General features: G+C 41.0%; 1 protein-coding gene across 3 annotated transcripts in view; it reads left to right on the top strand.

The window, feature by feature from the left end:
• Positions 1 to 12011: 12011 nt before the first annotated feature.
• LOC126291877 (YTH domain-containing protein 1-like) overlaps positions 12012 to 19130 on the top strand; it is a 47734-nt gene continuing 40615 nt past the window's right edge. The window contains exon 1 of one of the 3 annotated variants that reach the window (XM_049985601.1): positions 12012 to 12112. The gene's annotated coding sequence lies outside the window, so the exon portion shown is untranslated. Of the gene's footprint in view, positions 12198 to 19130 lie in introns of all 3 variants that reach the window. The other 2 variants (XM_049985602.1, XM_049985600.1) reach the window with 2 other exon arrangements.

Genomic DNA, 19130 nt, shown 5'->3' with positions numbered 1-19130 from the left:
TCTGGATATTTGCATCATCCTTGCACAGCTGTTTTTGTTACAAATAGAAGCTAAAAAAAAAAAGAATTTTTTGTAAGTGTCTCACTAGTAATGGCAACTTGCAGAGGTAAAATAATTTGCATTCAGCCTAGCTAATGGCTTCATCAAAAACCTTTGTTCATATTTAAATGGAGGAAAACAATTTCTTTTAATTTAATAATTTTAAATAGCCTGTCACTAATTGCCACAAGATGGACTGGGTGCATGCAGATGATGTATAGACAAGAAATTAAGTGGTCACACTTCATTACCCCCTCCCCCCTCCCTCCTCTCTCTCTCTCTCTCTCTCTCTCTCTCTCTCTCTCTCTCTAGTATATACACAGAAATGCCACTACAAGACCCAGGACTTTTGTTGCACGACCTCTGAGCCTCTATTTATTCATTCTTGGCCGTTAAGACTGTGTTCCCAAATAAAAAATAAAAAATATTTTATAATGACACACTGCTGATCAAACACATTCTGGCCCTCCTGCTTAATAGTGTGTCAGTAGACCTTTGAAACTAATAGTGTGTCAGTAGACTTTTGAAACACAGTTCTGTGTGACACAAATTTGACAAGTCCTCGGTAGGTTTCTGGAGGTATCCGGCACAACATGTCTGTGCACAAGTCATGCTGTTCCCAAAAAGTACAGGCTGGCGGTTTGTGGTCACTGAGATAACACTTGATAGCATTCCAGATGTGTTATGTCACGTTCAGATCAAATGAATTTGGTGGACGAAACAACAAAATGCTGCTCAGACCTCTGTAGCACAATTCTGGCCTCACAGCAAGTAGTTATCCTGCTGGAAGATGGCATATCACCCAGTCCACAGGTTTGTGCTGTAGTACCTTCAGTTAACAAGCACAGGTGAACATCTCTTGGAGCACAATACAGTCACAACTGGACTGTATCCATCACGCACTGCTCATTTTGTGCAGCCCACTGCAATTGTAATTGTCCACAAGGAAATGTGTAGGATTTGTCTGCTGCAGAGATGTGTTCAGTGATGTGCTTCGAAACACTCATGCATGCACCCACATTGCCATCTGGTGTCAGATCCAATTTACAGGATGCTAACGACAGTAGCACGCGAGAAGCTAACCCATTTCACCACTTATGAAGTGCTCGTTTACAGGTGCTGTAACACAATCTGCCCTATGTTGCTGTCGATTATGTCAGTGGTGTACCCCATTTGTGGCCCATATCGTTTCACGAATGATTTTACAGTCATCTCTGCTTGACTCATATAGGTTCCCGTACTGCAGCAGCAGCAGCAGCATGTGCCCGCAACACCAGCAGGAGACATTTGATCTTGCAGTGGGAGTATCATAACGTTTTGACTGTCAGTGTAAGTGCACTTTATTGGCAAAATTCAGTCTGGTAGCTAAATAACATTTGCCAGGAAATACTGGACAAATAACGCAAGATGTATAGAATGAATAAAATATTTACACACAGTTAACAGCATATAATAGCACAAACACTGGCATATAAATATTTTTTTATGAAATACATTCCAAGGAAGAACATAATGTGAGAGCACTGGAATGTGTTACACATATTGGGAAAATGAGTTTGCGCATAATATAAAAGAAGCACGATCTACATAATATGGCTTAAAGACTCACCGTTAAAGACGTGGGAATTCTTTCCTCCTCCTCTGCCATTATCAAAAATTATGAGCATACAAAGAGCGTAATTTATAACCCACACTGGAATCGTTCTGATGTATCTAGTGTACACCAGATGTAGCCCATTCAACTCAAACTTCTGTATACCTTGATGTTAACTGACACACACACAAAATCACAACTGCAATGATTATTTAAAGGCACTTGACTAAAATAAGAGTCAATGTATACACAACACTATGATATAGTGTTCTCTTAGAATTTAGTTAGTTTTCTGAACACTATTTTGAGTTGATGAATGCTGATTCTGGAATTTTACCCCTCTCCAAGCTTCATAAAAATTTTTGAGGGCTCCCTTCAAATTATAACCAGTGTCTTCCAGGCACCTGAGCAAACAAGTAGTATTACTTTCTGAAGTCTTGAAAATCCAAACAAGATGAGTAACATCAAAATCACTGGAGGATAAAAGTAGAATCAAAATTAAACTTTTACATACATCTACGCGAGTACTTAGCTATTAACAATAAAGTGCCTGGCAGAGGGTTCAATGAACCACCTTCAAACTGTCTCTCCACTGTGCCACTCTCAAAAGCGCAGGAAAAATGAGCACTTAAATTTTTCTGTGCAAGCCCTGATTTCTCTTATTTTATTGTGATGATCATTTCTCCCTATGTAGGAGGTTGCCAACAGAATGTTTTCGCTATCAGAAGAGAAAACTGGTGATTGAAATTTCACGAGAAGATCCCATCGCAACAAAACACGGCTGTTTTTTCATGATTGCCATTCCAATTCTTGTATCATGTCTGTGCACTATCTCCCCTATTTCACGATAGTACAAAATGAACCGCCCTTCTTTGAACTTTTTTTATGTCATCAACCGGTCCCACCTGATGCGGATCTCACACTGCACAGCAATACTCCAGAATAGGGCGAACAAGTATGGTCTAAGCAGTCTCTTTAGAGAATCTGTTGTACCTTCTAAGTGTTCCGCCAATGAATCGCAGTCTTTGGTTTGTCTGGCAACTACAAATCGTGGAGCCGATGGGGTGAATTCCGCTAACTTCATTCAGTTCGGCACACTTCGGGTCAGCAGACGACGAGCTCCCGCCAAAATGTTTGACTATTTCAGCAATGAAGTGAAGACATGCATTTGTTATCTGACCACCAACTCTCAGTAGCCAACAGATATATATGACCACTTAACTGCAAAAGTACAAAAATGTAAGGCCACGTCTCCCATGACACACAGCGTAGGGGTAGCGTCTGTGACTTGTGCACCTGAAAGTGACACTCTGGTTCGAGACCGGTCATTTTCAAAATTTTTTTTTAACTCTTTACGTTATAATCCTTATCATATGTTCTATCTACAAAGTTTTATCCATAGTATTTACATTGCAGCATGTCAAAGTACATTTGATGTGCCTCATTTGCTGTACATGAAGTCATACATCATTCGTGGCATGCCATATGTATCTTTAATCTATTTACTTCTTACTTTTAGATAATAAATCATTTCACAAAACATTTGAGTGATTTGATCTTGCTCCTCATTTCCAAAATATGAGAAAGACTTCAGTATACCAGCCAATTAAAAAATATGTTTTATGTGTTTTTATAAAAAACACAAGAGAAGCCACTGCTAGGCTAACATCTTATTTTGATGACAATGACTTAATAATAAACACTAGAAAAACTGTACACACAATACACACAGCACAAACGAAAAATCTGATATCACCAAATCTAGAGCTATATGGACAGACAATTGCCAAAACAGCCTATACCAAATTTCTTGGACTTCACCTACAATACAACTTCAAATGGAAAGCACATATTGAGCAAATAAGCAAAAAATTAAGTACTTCTTGTTTTGTGTTACATACATTAAAAAATTGAACCACATCTTCAGTGTGTATATTATGCAGTTGTACACTCTCACCTCTGGTACGGGATTATGTTCTGGGGAAATTCTGGAGATGCCATCAAAACATTCAAAATGGTTCAAATGGCTCTGAGCACTATGGGACTTAACATCTGAGGTCATCAGTCCCCTAGAACTTAGAACTACGTAAACCTAACTAACCTAAGGACATCACACACATCCATGCCCAAGGCAGGGTTCAAACCTGCGACCGTAGCTCTCACGCGGTTCCAGACTGAAGTGCCTAGAACGGCCACACTGGCCGGCCATTTAATATATACATATATACACCAAGCGGGAAAGCGCCGGTAGATAGGCACAATAAATAAACACACACACACACAGAGAATTTCTAGCTTTCGCAACCGGCAGTTGCTTCTTCAGGAAAGAGGGAAGGAGAGGGAAAGACGAAAGGATAAGGGTTTTAAGGGTGATCCTCATTACCAACAAACACTGTCTGCCTGTGTCCATTCATGCAAATGGACAGTTTGTTGCTGGTCATTCCCACATAGAAAGCGTCACAGTGTAGGCAGGTCAGTTGATAAATCAAGTGGGTGCTTTCACACGTGGCTCTGCCTTTGACCGTGTACACCTTCCGGGTTACAGGACTGGAGTAGGTGGTGGTGTGAGGGTGCATAGTACAGGTTTTACACCGGGGGGGGGGGGGGGGGGGGGGGGGGGGGGTTACAAGGGTAGGAGCCAGAGGGTAGGGAAAGTGGTTTGGGGATTTCATAGGGATGAACCAAGAGGTTACGAAGGTTAGGTGGACGGCGGAAAGACATTCTTGGTGGAGTGGGGAGGATTTCATGAAGGATGGATCTCATTTCGGGGCAGGATTTTAGGAAGTCGTATCCCTGCTGGAGAGCCACATTCAGAGTCTGATCCAGTCCCGGGAAGTATCCTGTCACAAGTGGGGCACTATTGGGGTTCTTCTGTGACAGGTTCTGGGTTTGAGGGGATGAGGAAGTGGCTCTGGTTATCTGCTTCTGTACCAGGTCGGGAGGGTAGTTGCGGGATGCGAAAGCTGTTTTCAGGTTGTTGGTGTAATGGTTCAGGGATTCAGGACTGGAGCAGATTCGTTTGCTACAAAGGCCTAGGCTGTAGGGAAGGGACCGTTTGATATGGAATGGGTGGCAGCTGTCATAATGGAGGTACTGTTGTGGGTTTGATATGGACGGATGTGTGAAGCTGGCCATTGGACAGATGGAGGTCAATGTCAAGGAAAGTGCCATGGGAGTTGGAGTAGGACCAGGTGAATCTGATGGAACCAAAGGAGTTGAGGTTGGAGAGGAAATTCAGGAGTTGTTCTTCACTGTGAGTCCAGATCATGAAGATGTCGTCAATAAATCTGTACCAAACTTTGGGTTGGCAGGCTTGGGTAACCAAGAAGGCTTCCTCTAAGCGACCCATAAATAGGTTGGCATACGAGGGGGCAATCCTGGTACCCATGGCTGTTCCCTGGTTGGTGTAAAAACTGTCCTATGCACCCTCCCACCACCACCACCTACTCCAGTCCTGTAACCCGGAAGGTGAACACGATCAAAGGCAGAGCCACGTGTGAAAGCACCCACATGATTTATCAACTGACCTGCCTACACTGTGACGCTTTCTATGTGGGAATGACCAGCAACAAACTGTCCATTCGCATGAATGGACACAGGCAGACAGTGTTTGTTGGTAACGAGGATCACCCTGTGGCTAAACATGCCTTGGTGCACGGCCAGCACATCTTGGCACAGTGTTACACCGTCCAGGTTATCTGGATACTTCCCACCAACACCAACCTATCTGAACTCTGGAGATGGGAACTCGCCCTTCAGTATATTCTCTCTTCTCGATATCCGCCAGGCCTCAATCTCCGCTTACTTCAAGTTGCCCCACTCATACCTCACCTGTCTTTCAACAACTTCTTTGCCTCTGTACTTCCACCTCGACTGACATCTCTGCCTGAACTCTTTGCCTATACAAATGTCTGCTCCTTTCGTCTTTCCCTCTCCTTCCCTCTTTCCTGAAGAAGCAACTGCCGGTTGCGAAAGCTAGAAATTGTGTGTGTGTGTGTGTGTGTGTGTGTGTGTGTGTGTGTGTGTGTGTGTGTGTGTGTGTGTGTTTATTTATTGTGCCTATCTACCGGCGCTTTCCCGCTTGGTAAGTTTTGGAATCTTTGTTTTTAATATATTTTTCCCATGTGGAAGTTTCTTTCTAATATAGGAAAAAAATTCTAAGTATAATGGAAGAAGTAGATAATCGCAAATTATGAAGACCATTGTTTCAAAAAAGGATGGTCCTGCCACTTCCTTGCATATATATACTAGAAAACATAATGTATTTAAAGCAAAACTTACATATAAAAAGACCACTCATCACTCAAAATTACACATTTTCAAAGCAACAACACAAAGTTATTTCAAAATGGCCTTATCCATCCTAGTATCAAACTATACAAAGCCTTGCCACATATCATTAAACACATACAAAACATTGGTCACTTCAAATCTAAATTGAAGTAGTACTTGGTTGATCACTGCTTTTACACGGTAAATGAATACCTACAAACGTCACTTCAAATCTAAATTGAAGTAGTACTTGGTTGATCACTGCTTTTACACAGTAAATGAATACCTACAAACATACATTTTTCTATGTTAACCCAATGTAGTCTCATTCAGTAGACTCTCTCTGTATATAGCGTAACAACAACATTTATTTAAGTATTCGTCATTTATTAATATATTAATGTGTGTTATTGTGTACAAAGGTATATTATATGTAAAACTGTTAATATTAACATAAAAATCTAAATACCTGTTGCACATTGTGCAGCTGTAGATGAAAATAGAACAATAAATCAGTTCAAGAATAACAGGGTTCTAAACATTGACTCATGAACTGTGTATAGTCCTCATTTTCCAAGCCTCAACATTGAAGGCTCCTGCAAAGTGTATTAGTCACTGCACAATCCCTATCTTGATGTGTTGGTAGTAGTCCAGTGGCAATATTTCTTCTTTCCGAGATGTCAGGCTTCATGATTGAGACACACTTTGTTTCCCGTTTCCTTTTGGTGGCCACAAACCTTTTCTGAGGCAAATTGAGAAACTTTGTTTGATGAAAGGGCAGGTAATTTAGTTGATGTAGATTGCATAGTTTGAAGAGTGGGCATCAGAGAGGACAGACATTTGCTGATGACTTCACATGCCTCTTTAGATGTGGCTTCATTCAAACATAGATTAAATTGTTGCAAAAGCTTTTCTCACTTGAGTTTCAGGCTTTTAAAGTGTCTCGACGTGACAGGGTTTTGCAGCTCCTTTACTATCGTGTCCTGATTATTGCCACTACCTGGCTGAAAGACAATCAAGTCAGTGTCTGAGGACTCAGGTTTGCTATCAACTTTTTCAGCTGTAAGTGTGCAAACTAAATGAATATGTTTGCACATGTTGAACTTGATAGCTGTATCAACACAACTACATATGTATTCATGAATCTACATCTACATGAATACTCTGCAATTCACATTTAAGTGCTTGGCAGAGGGTTCATCGAACCACAATCATACTATCTCTCTACCATTCCACTCCCTAACAGTGCGCGGGAAAAACGAACACCTAAACCTTTCTGTTCGAGCTCTGATTTCTCGTATTTTATTTTGATGATCATTCCTACCTATGTAGGTTGGGCTCAACAAAATATTTTCACATTCTGAAGAGAAAGTTGGTGACTGAAATTTCGTAAAAAGATCTCGCCGCGACGAAAAACGTCTTTGCTGTAATGACTTCCATCCCAATTCGCGTATCATATCTGCCACACTCTCTCCCCTATTACATGATAATACAAAACGAGCTGCCATTTTTTGCACCCTTTCGATGTCCTCCGTCAATCCCACCTGGTAAGGATCCCACACCGTGCAGCAATATTCTAACAGCTTTGCAGTCAGAGCAACATAGCTCACATTTGCATAGACTGCCTTGCAATTTTTTTTACATGGTATGTCTCCTCATTATTTGCTGATACTACTTCCCACTCTCTATCTCCACAAATAACAGTTTCAGGTTTCAACTGCTCTGATAATAGATGCTGTTGCCTTATGGCTGATAATTTGGTGGTCAGTTTTCCAGTTTTCCTTTATTCAAATGAATCAACCTATCACCCAACTAGTCTCGCAAGTAGTGCATAAGTGTGGATGGCCACATCCAGTCACTTGGGCTTTTTTCCCTTCAAATGTGTGTGTTTGATCACACCATGCATTCTTTCTCAATGCATGTTGGTGTTTGGGGTGTTGTGCTGTCGGTAACAATATGCCCAATTCACAGATGTGGCCTTGTAGGTTTTTTCAAAATACATCCCAAATTCCGAAAGGTCCGGTTCTGTTTACATGTAGTGTATAGCCTCTTCTAAAATTCCCTGAAAACTTTCTCGATTGTTGTGCTCCATTAATGTTCTACTTAGCTTATACACTTGCAATTGATTTTCTTGTCCCTTTACTCTACACAGATAGGGTCAACATGCCATGAACAGAACAATATGTGCTTGGGTAATCATTATTTTGCACCAGGCATTGAAAAATACATTGCCATGTAAGACATCAACACATTTGTATGTACTGGGACTTGCAGTGTGTTTCTTATGACCCTTAAAAAAACTTCCATAACTGGAAGATATCCTCTATTAGAAAACATGAACGAACGTGGAAATCCCTGCCATAATTTGTCTAACACCAATAAAGTTGTCAATTCGAACCCATAGTCATTTAAACCATGGGTGCTGTCCTTACAAACACAGTTAGGCTACCTCCAAATTTCACACTAGTAAAATCGTTTTTATGTCTTATAGCCTCAGCCTTCAGGTTGTAACTTTGTGCTACATTGTGGATATACACTCCTGGAAATTGAAATAAGAACACCGTGAATTCATTGTCCCAGGAAGGGAAAACTTTATTGACACATTCCTGGGGTCAGATACATCACATGATCACACTGACAGAACCACAGGCACATAGACACAGGCAACAGAGCATGCACAATGCCGGCACTAGTAAAGTGTATATCCACCTTTCGCAGCAATGCAGGCTGCTATTCTCCCATGGAGACGATCGTAGAGATGCTGGATGTAGTCCTGTGGAACGGCTTGCCATGCCATTTCGACCTGGCGAATCAGCTGGACCAGCGTTCGTGCGGGACGTGCAGACCGCGTGAGACGACGCGTCATCCAGTCCCAAACATGCTCAATGGGGGACAGATCTGGAGATCTTGCTGGCCAGGGTAGTTGACTTACACCTTCTAGAGCACGTTGGGTGGCACGGGATACATGCGGACGTGCATTGTCCTGTTGGAACAGCAAGTTCCCTTGCTGGTCTAGGAATGGTAGAACGATGGGTTCAATGACGGTTTGGATGTACCGTGCACTATTCAGTGTCCCCTCGACGATCACCAGAGCTGTAGGGCCAGTGTAGGGGATCGCTCCCCACACCATGATGCCGGGTGTTGGCCCTGTGTGCTTCGGTCGTATGCAGTCCTGATTGTGGCGTTCACCTGCACGGCGCCAAACACGCATACGACCATCATTGGCACCAAGGCAGAAGCGACTCTCATCGCTGAAGACGACACGTCTCCATTCATCCCTCCATTCACGCCTGTGGCGACACCACTGGAGGCGGGCTGCACGACGTTGGGGCGTGAGCGGAAGACGGCGTAACGGTGTGCGGGACCGTAGCCCAGCTTCATGGAGACGGTTGCAAATGGTCCTCGCCGATACCCCAGGAGCAACAGTGCCCCTAATTTGCTGGGAAGTGGCGGTGCGGTCCCCTACGGCACTGCATAGGATCCTACGGTCTTGGCGTGCATCGGTGCGTCGCTGCGGTCCGGTCCCAGGTCGACGGGCACGTGCACCTTCCGCCGACCACTGTCGACAACATCGATGTACTGTGGAGACCTCACGCCCCACGTGTCGAGCAATTCGGCGGTACGTCCACCCGGCCTCCCGCATGCCCACTATACGCCCTCGCTCAAAGTCAGTCAACTGCACATACGGTTCACGTCCACGCTGTCGTGGCATGCTACCAGTGTTAAAGACTGCGATGGAGCTCCGTATGCCACGGCAAACTGGCTGACACTGACGGCGGCGGTGCACAAATGCTGCACAGCTAGCGCCATTCGACAGCCAACACCGCGGTTCCTGGTGTGTCCGCTGTGCCGTGCGTGTGATCATTGCTTGTACAGCCCTCTCGCAGTGTCTGGAGCAAGTATGGTGGTTCTGACACACCGGTGTCAATGTGTTCTTTTTTCCATTTCCAGGAGTGTATTTTCTTGACAGCAAACGGAATTTTCATAGCAATTTTCTTTTCTATTTCCTCTCTTTCAAATTTCGTAAGTCTCAACTGGCCCATCTGCTGCTGATGACCCTCATACGTGCTACAAAAGATAACTGTCATTTGGGCTGATTGATAAAGTGTCACATCCATTCTAGATGGGCAGTGACCACCAGTTTTATTACTGCCCATTAGTTTTAAGTGACACTCATTGCTTCCACGGGGTTTGTAATTTCCACTTAAAATATAACTTACTGCTTCCATCCGCACTTTTATTACATTGTCCTCATGCATGTACAAATTCACTCACAGTATCTTTTTCTAATTCACGTTTCCATTCAAAAAATTTACTTTGATCACAAAATTCATTATTTTCTTCGCGGATAACTAGACCATGGAGCAATGAATAATGTTGAAGCATTCCGTTTCTATTTGAGCTGCGAAAGTCACATAAAGCTCGCAGTACTATATTTATGCGTTCTGTTTTATGTACAGCATACTCATGACGCTTTAGAGAATCTGCTCTGGGAGTGGAATACTCGCACCAAACACACGTAATTTTTTTTACCAACAGCAACCGGGTGCTTGCAGCGGATGTAGCGATATAAGCTTCTGTTGTTGCTATATGTTGCAATGCACAAATTGCAATTGTATTGCTCCATATTTCTAATGATAACCACACCAAACAATAACAACAACAAAAACGGCGAAGTAACGAACAGTACACACAGACTAAGCCGAAAGTAACAGCGACTGTCAAGTGCAAACTGTCAAGCTTTCACCACTGTGCTTTCGCCGTCTGACACCATAAAGCCTACGGTAACTGCACCACTCACCAGTGGAGGCGGAGGAATAATAATCTTTGGCGCAATCTCTGGCGCTGTGACTCAGTGCAGCCACCTTTCAATGTGAAATGTTTTTAAAACCATGCAAACTGTTTTATAGTGCATATTCGGTAGTAGTGATCTAGGCAATTTTCTTCTTAAAGGTATTTTGAATTCAGAAATTGGTAATAAAATGCAAACTGCTTTGCTACAGTTCAGGATTATTGAGAAAACTACTTTACCACAATACAACAGGGAGAGTTAAGAATAAAAACTGCTATGCAGTCTGATTGTCATTACTGTTTTTGCTGATAAGTAAAAACCAAATGAAATTTGTCATTTGTTAGTGACAGTTAGTCAAAAAAATAAAGCAAATTGTCAAAGCACGTTTTTAATGATGAGAACCGTAACGAAGTAATGTCAGTGTGTTTGTTTGATATGATTGGTAAACTTTTGAAGGCTACGTCATAGAAATGAGATATTTAAATTGCACATATATCAGACGAGACAGTCTATATCGTATTTTTCAAATCAATAAATTTATTATTTCATCAGTTTCGATTTTAATGAAATTTGGTATAAATTTCACATATGTGGAGCCTAATATTTGGTATGAGAGTAGAAGAACTTTGTGACAACATCATTCTTTCCATAATATTCTGCGATAGCAACATCTGAGGCGCACGGCATTAAAAGTCAGAGAGAATGATGTTGAAATGTAATCTGTACTAATGATTTGAGGGTTAAATGAAAAGACATATTCCTTAGCTCTTCAGCTGAGTTTCACTCTCCTAAAATAAAGAAAAAAAGTAACGATCATTTGTAAGTATTGTTAACTTTCACGCCAAAGATTGGTTATCAGGACACATGTCACAAGGCCATGTCGTCTATGACACATAGCTAAAACAAAATAAAAAAGAAAAACTTTTTCCTCTTATAGAAGAGCTTGCAGGTTCATATGGTTTACATGCGGTATATAACACACACTAACGCTGTTTCTTCTACAAATGAAAACACACAAGACGTGTCGGATTTCACACCGCCTTGTGATAGGAGGGTTAATTTTATGGAAATTTTGATTATGAAGGTTGTAACCTGAGCAATTTGGCGATGTAAGCTTTATTACTATCAGATGTTGCGGAACACAAATTGCAACTATATTTTTACATTTTTCAAATGAGAGTTGTACTAACGTAAACTAAAGTATAATAAAAAAAAGCGAAAGTGCAAAGAAGACTTCTGTAGGCTTTCACTATCATGAAGAAGCGCTACGAGCGGGAAACTCGAGAGTGTCCATTCAGCACCACGATTTGCTGTCCCTAGACACAAGTGTGGAATGTCTGGTTACCGGCTAATGAACATCTTTGTCGGTATTGGTTTCAAATGATGTGTAGGGGCGGAAAACAAGTTATGATTTAGTGAGTGGTAATAAAATCATAATATAGTCAATAAACTAATCTGTAACTCACAACTGCATGAATTAAGGCACTTATCGAGAAAAACGTAAGCTCATTCATTTGAAATAATGTTTATGGTGCTAGTGTTAAGTATTTTGTTATGTAATGTATAGAGAAGATTCTTCTTGAAGTCGTTTGCCGTATATTAAATGTAACAGATCAGCGAAGGCTATAAGCACATTAGAGTAGACAAACCCGTACGTAATAACAGAACAACAGTAGAACAAATGAATGATAGCTCCTTTAGTGTGTTTTGTCAAAATTTTCGAAGACTGCTATTCACACTTCTAAAATTTCGCACAATCCTTTTCGTTATACCTTTAAGTTACCCTACGTACTTATATTCACGCAAGTGGTTTTGTAATATTTACGTGTGTTACCACACCTGTCACAAACATCATGTAAGCAATAGCTGCTGAGAGAATTTAGAGGCACGTTGCTAATGAAGGCTGTTTGGACTATATATGTATTGTGTTGCGAAAAAGTGTTATACTATACAGTGAAAATCATCTGAAGTAAGGGTTTTTAAAAAAGCGAGACTGGTCTCTGGGATGTGGAAAGAAATTGGAATGTACTTGGAAATTTATGTGCAGTGCAGGAAATTACATTACTGTATTCTAGTTGTAATTCTAATTGTACACTACTCTAAATCATTAAATTTAGAATTTCTGTGAAGATCCTCCGAAATCTGATTTGGGAGAAGCGAGTTTCATATTCTGGCTATCCTCACATGAGGTTCTATGATTTTCCCTTGTTGCTAATATTTCTGCTGTGATCGTTCCATTGATAAGGCCATGGCCGATTTCCTGCCCCATCCACACTTAATCCTGTGTATATGTTACATATGTGCATTTTTTAGCTGCTAGAGGTTGAGGTTGTGTTTGTGTGTGTGTGTCATAATATTGTACCATTCCATCACGTTTGAATTCATTTCTGTACTGTTCTTAGAAACCCAGCTCCACAATGATTTCCATCTTCATTTTATTACCAATATACCATGACCCCTTGTGTACTGGACATCCTGTTACTAGGATATCTGCAATCTGCAAGGCTCATATTGCCTTTGTGTTTTTGTGATAAATTATGATGTCTGCTACTTCACTGTGTGTGTAAGTTGTTCAAAAAGTTCCATTCAGTAGAATTCACAGCCATAATTATCAAGCAAACTGGAGACTATGTAAGAAAATAATGCCACACTGCATATAGCCTGTGACTGAAAGAGGTGGTGCATTGTTTGATACCGAGATTTCATTTAGGAGGATGGAAATTAAAATCTCTGCTTGGAGAAATCTGGATTGAGGTTCTCCACAGTTTCCCTCAATCATGATAGGCTAAAGCTAGGATGTTTCCTCTAAATATGATGTGGCTAATTTCATTTCCCAGCCACTCCTAATCTACTTGTCTCAATTTATAATGATCTCACCATCAATGAAACATGAAATCTTATTCGTCCTTCCTTATCAGAAAAGAGCATCGGATAGTTCCAGTTTTGGTGCTCAAAATAATAAGCCACATATCTTGCCTCTCATTAGTTACACAAAGCTATCCTCTCATTGACTAGGGAGACCCACACATTGCCAATGTATCTATCGTAGAGCTGATTGCCACTGCCCTGTTGTAGACTTTGTTCAAAAAGTCTAATGAAAACCTTCAAAGAAATTAATTTCAGAGGGAAAACTACATTGGAAGTGCTTGAGGCTCGATAACGGTGAATCACTTAAGCAATTTTATGAGACGTGAAGATTAAAATAATTTTGTAAATCAGATGATGGATATGAGAGATATGTTTATTGTGTTTTAACCTACAATAAACATTAAGGTATTTTTGTGACATGAGGAGAACATTTTTACTTACTGCATGTAGTGAAAAACAGTATTAAATACAAGGAATGCATATAATTTTGTGCCATGTCATTGTACATCACCAAAGTTTCAGCACCAACGTTTAGCTTCACTAAGAACTATTCACATTGCTCTCTGTGTAATCTGAGATACGCCCATTAATTAATTCAGGTTCATCTGTCTACTCTGTGGCTTCATACTGAGTCAGGGGTAAATAATATCCATGATGAACTGCAAGTCTGTATGTCTATGGACTAGGCTGTGTAGAATAGGACAATGATTTTTTGGTGTTAAGGTCGTAATTGATGATTACTGTGTAGGATGACTACCATTCTTAAAATTAATTTCACATAATTCTCCACAAACGGCATGTTTCAGCAAAATTGTATCAGGATTTGAGGCCAAAAATTTGAACACTCTGGTTTCTGAAAAGTTAATAGGTTGTTCATCTGTTAACTCTTTCTTTCTGTTGTGTTAGGCACTAACTCTGCCTTCTTACTGGGGGTAACAAAATACTAATAGCATGAACCTACAAAACTTCACTGAACAGTACAGCAATTTAGCAGCAATGTAATGGCGAGCCACAGTAAAACGTATAGTAGACACTTAGTGATGCCATCACAAGAAAAACAATCATTTATGGTTAATGAACTCCAGATAAATATCTAAGAATTTGTCCCATAGTTTATTGTTCCATTAGATAATAGTATTATTTAATGTACTGCGCTGTCATGATAAGCCATAATAGTCTTAATTGCATTTTGTTGCTGCTTTACCTCTGATGATGATGCAATATCGCAAGTGAATTCACCCTCAAAATTATGGGTTCCCATATCAGCTTCACAATGCATATTTCTATATAAATGGCTCATGTGCAAGATGCAATTTTGCATACTAAAGCTCAAAAATGATGTGTTGTTTCTTGGTGCAATACAAAACAACAGTGTGTGTGTGTTGTCACCACGCAATTTCTTCAAATAATACTCCACCAGTGGCTTGCCATCCTCCATTAGATATGAAAAGTGTATAAATTTCAATATTTCTCAATGTGTGGCTTACCATTGTGTAGCCATGAGTGCCTCATTTATCCGTCGGCACCATAGATTCATGCCCAGATACACAAAGAAGACAAAATGATGCTAAATGCGACTCACACAATCAGAGAAGTAGTCACTATTTTAATGCTCCATCTATAAATAGAACGAGAAGAAACTGTAGGCTAATGCACTGTATGGCACAATAAAAAGTCCATTTTACCACACATGTTATGGCGATCAAGAATGAAACATTAACTATTTATTCAAACAGCCGGATCTACATGGCTGAATGGGTCTGTTTATTAACTTCATCTACATCTGCATGGTTACTCTGAAAATCACACTTAAATGCCTGGCAGAGGGTTCATTGAACCACTTTCACAATAATTACTATCAAAGAGATAGAGGGGCTGGCCAGTACTTACCTCAGCTCAGTACAGCCGATAGAAACACAAAAAATAACCGAAAATTTAAGTTCCTAGCTTTCGGAATAAATGTTCCTTCATCAGGGAGGAGAGAGGGGAAAGAAAGGGAAGAAGGGAAAGTGGATTTAGTTACTCACAACCCAGGTTATGAAGCAACAGGGAAAGGAAAACAGGGAGGGTAGCAAGGATGGAGGCATGGTTGTCAGAGGGAAGCCAAAGATATTCTACTATAGGTACTGTGCCAGCTTCAAACCAAAGAGGATGCGTACAAAAGTAAAGAGGTGTATAGTATAAAGATGTAGGATGAAAAGATGCATGAATGGCTAAAGAGGAAAGGGAAAGAGGAGAAGACTGAAAAGAAAATGGGAGTGAGGTTGTTTAACGTAGGTTCAGTCCAGGGGGATGGCGGGATGAAAGGATGTGCTGGAGTGCAAGTTCCCATCTCCGCAGTTCAGAGGGACTGGTGTTGGGTGGTAGAAGCCAAATGGCACATACGGTGTAGCAGGTTTCTAGGTCCCTAGAATTTTGCTGGAGGGCATGCTCCGCTACTGGGTATTGGACATCTCCTTGGCGGACAGTTCGTCTGTGTCCGTTCATGCGCTCAGCCAGTTTAGTTGTTGTCATACCAATGTAAAAGGCTGTGCAGTGCAGGCATGTCAGCTGATAAATGACATGTGTAGTTTCACACGTGGCCCTGCCTTGAATTGTGTATGTTTTACCAGTAGCGGGGCTGGAGTAGGTGGTTGTGGGGGGGATGCCTGGAGCAGGTTTTGCAGCGGGGTCGGTTACAGGGGTAGGAACAGCTGGGTAGAGAAGGTAGTCTGGGAATATTGTAGGGTTTAACAAGGATGTTACGGAGGTTATGGGGACGACGAAAGGCAACTCTGGGTGGTGTGGGGAGAATTTTGTCAAGGGATGATCTCATTTCAGGGGTTGACTTGAGAAAGTCATATCCCTGGCAGAGTAATTTATTGATGTATTCAAGGCCAGGGTAATATTGGGTGACAAGGGGGATGCTTCTGTGTGGTCTGGGGGTAGGAATATTGTTGTTGGACGGGGAGGAATGTATTGCTCGGGAGATCTGTTTGTGGACAAGGTCTGCAGGATAGTTGCGGGAGAGGAAAGCACTGGTCAGGTTATTGGTGTAATTGTTGAGGGATTCGTCACTGGAGCAGATACGTTTGCCACGAATACCTAGGCTGTAGGGAAGGGAGCGTTTGATGTGGAATGGATGGCAGCTATCAAAGTGAAGGTACTGTTGTTTGTTGGTGGGTTTGATATGGACAGAGGTGTGGATGTGAGCTTCAACAAGATGAAGGTCAACATCCATGAAGGTGGCTTGGGTTTTGGAGAAGGACCAGGTGAAATTCAGATTCGAAAAGGAGTTGAGGTTATGGAGGAAATTAAGGAGTGTTTCTTCACCATGAGTCCAGACCACAAAGATGTCATCTATAAACCTATACCAGGCCAGGGGAAGCAGCTGTTGGGTCTTCAGGAAAGCCTCCTCCATGCGGCCCATGAAGAGGTTGGCATAGGACGGAGCCATCCTGGTTCCCATGGCAGTTCCCCTGACTTGTTTGTAGGTTTCTCTATTATTTTACTCTCAAACAGCATTCAGAAAAAATGAACACCTATGTCTCTCTGTGCGAGTTCTGATTTGCCTTATTTTGTCGATTTCTGTTATTTCATTGATGATGATCATTTCTCCCTATGTAGGTCAGGATCAACAAAATATTTTCGCATTTGGAGGAGAAAGCTGGCAGTTGAAATTTCGTGAGAACACCTATCACAATGAGAATCACCTTTGTTTTAATTATGTTCATCCCAAATCCTGCATCATGTCTGTGACACTCTCTCCCCTATTTCTTGATAATACAAAATGTGCTGCTCTTCTTTGAACTTTCTCGATTTACTCCTTTAATTCGGTCTGGTAAAGATCCCACAATGTGCAACAGTATTCCGGAAGAGGATGGAAAAAGCATAGTGTAGGCAGTCTCTCTATTAGATCTGTTGTGTGTTGCCAATAAATCACAGGCTTTTGTTCGCCTTTGCCACAACATTTTGCAAATGTTCTTTTCAATTTAAGTTGTTTGTAATTGTAATTCCTAGGTATTTAGTTTATGGCCTTTAGCTTTGACTGATTTATCATGTAGGCCCTAACTGAAATTTAACGGATTCCTTTCAGCACTTATGTGGATGACATCACACTTTTTATTATTTAGTCAGTTGCCAATTTTCACACCATACAAATATGTTTTCTAAATTGTTTTACAGTTTGATTTGATCTGATTACTTTACAATACGATAAATGTGAACATTATCTGCAAATAACTAAAGACGGCTTCTCAGATTGTCTCCTAAATCATTTATTTAGATAAGGAACAGCCGAGGGCCTATAACACTACCTTGGGGAATTCCAGAGATCGCTTCTGTTTTACTCTATGACTTTCTTTCAGTTACTATGAACTGTGGCCCATCTGACAGGAAATCATGAATCCAGTCACATAATGAGACAATATTCCATAAGCATGCAATTTGGTTACAAGCCACTTATGAGGAAAAGTGTCAAAAGCCATCCATCTGGAAATCTAGAATCAATTATGGAAAAATTTAGGCAGGGAGTTTGAATTGTACATAGACCTGAAACTTCATTTATCAGCCATGCCAATCCACAAGATACACTGTAACAGTTGTTGTAGATATATTTTCTAACCAAGTAATATTATGCATTCTATTTTGGGAACATTATAATACCAATCAGGATACATGTCATTGAACTGACATTGTATCGTATGAGGGGCGTTCAGAAATAAAAAGTGATTCTAGAACATCATGCAAAATGCTAGATGGCAGTTGTGAACAGTGAGTACAGTGAAAGGACAGCACCAGTTTTTTATTAAGTAGAGAATGGATGAGATACGAGGTGAGTATCGTGGACAAAGAGGGCTGCATGGTTTTTCTGCAAGGAAGTAGTCAGAACAATAGATTCATAAATGTTTAACAGCAGTGTGTGGTCAAGAGGCTCCTGTTTATGGGGCAGATAATTGCCATCAGCACTTGAATAATGAGCAAAGTTGATATTACTGGGGCTCATTCTTGTGTCACACCCACCATTATTCACTGGGTCTTGTTCCATCTGGGTGTGCTTGATTCGATAATACAAAGGATGTGCTGTGGGCTAATGACGAAGTCTTACAGGCAGCTGTCTATGAGTGAGTGCTTAGTACTCTCAAACATTGATTCCGTGACACAATAATGAAGTTTCCAGGAAGGTGGCAGTGGTGTACTGACATCAGTTGGGAGTATGTTGAGAGATCCTGTGTTCATTGACTCGTGTTCATTAATAAATAATTACTATTGTAAACCATTTAGTAGTGCCCCTGTTAGATAAGGTTACTTGACAACATACTGATGATTAAGGTAGCAGAAGATTTTGTATTTCACACAAGTTTATTTCAGGAATGGGGTAGCACATATGAAATGGAAGACAGCCAGTCCACGACTGATTTCACCGGTGGTTTTCTTCCATCGTATACAGGAATTGAACAAAGTACAAGAAAGAATCACAAATTAGGAGTGTCATGATCACCCTATGGAATTTTCCTGTGATGTTTTATTGTAAAGTGTGAAGGAAATGATCCATGAAGATTGTTATATGACAATGACACTGTACCT

Source organism: Schistocerca gregaria, chromosome 9, assembly GCF_023897955.1.
Source record: "Schistocerca gregaria isolate iqSchGreg1 chromosome 9, iqSchGreg1.2, whole genome shotgun sequence".
Lineage (NCBI taxonomy): Eukaryota > Metazoa > Arthropoda > Insecta > Orthoptera > Acrididae > Schistocerca > Schistocerca gregaria.
Note: the sequence above shows the minus strand (reverse complement) of the source record. Positions and strands in the feature narration are given on the sequence as shown.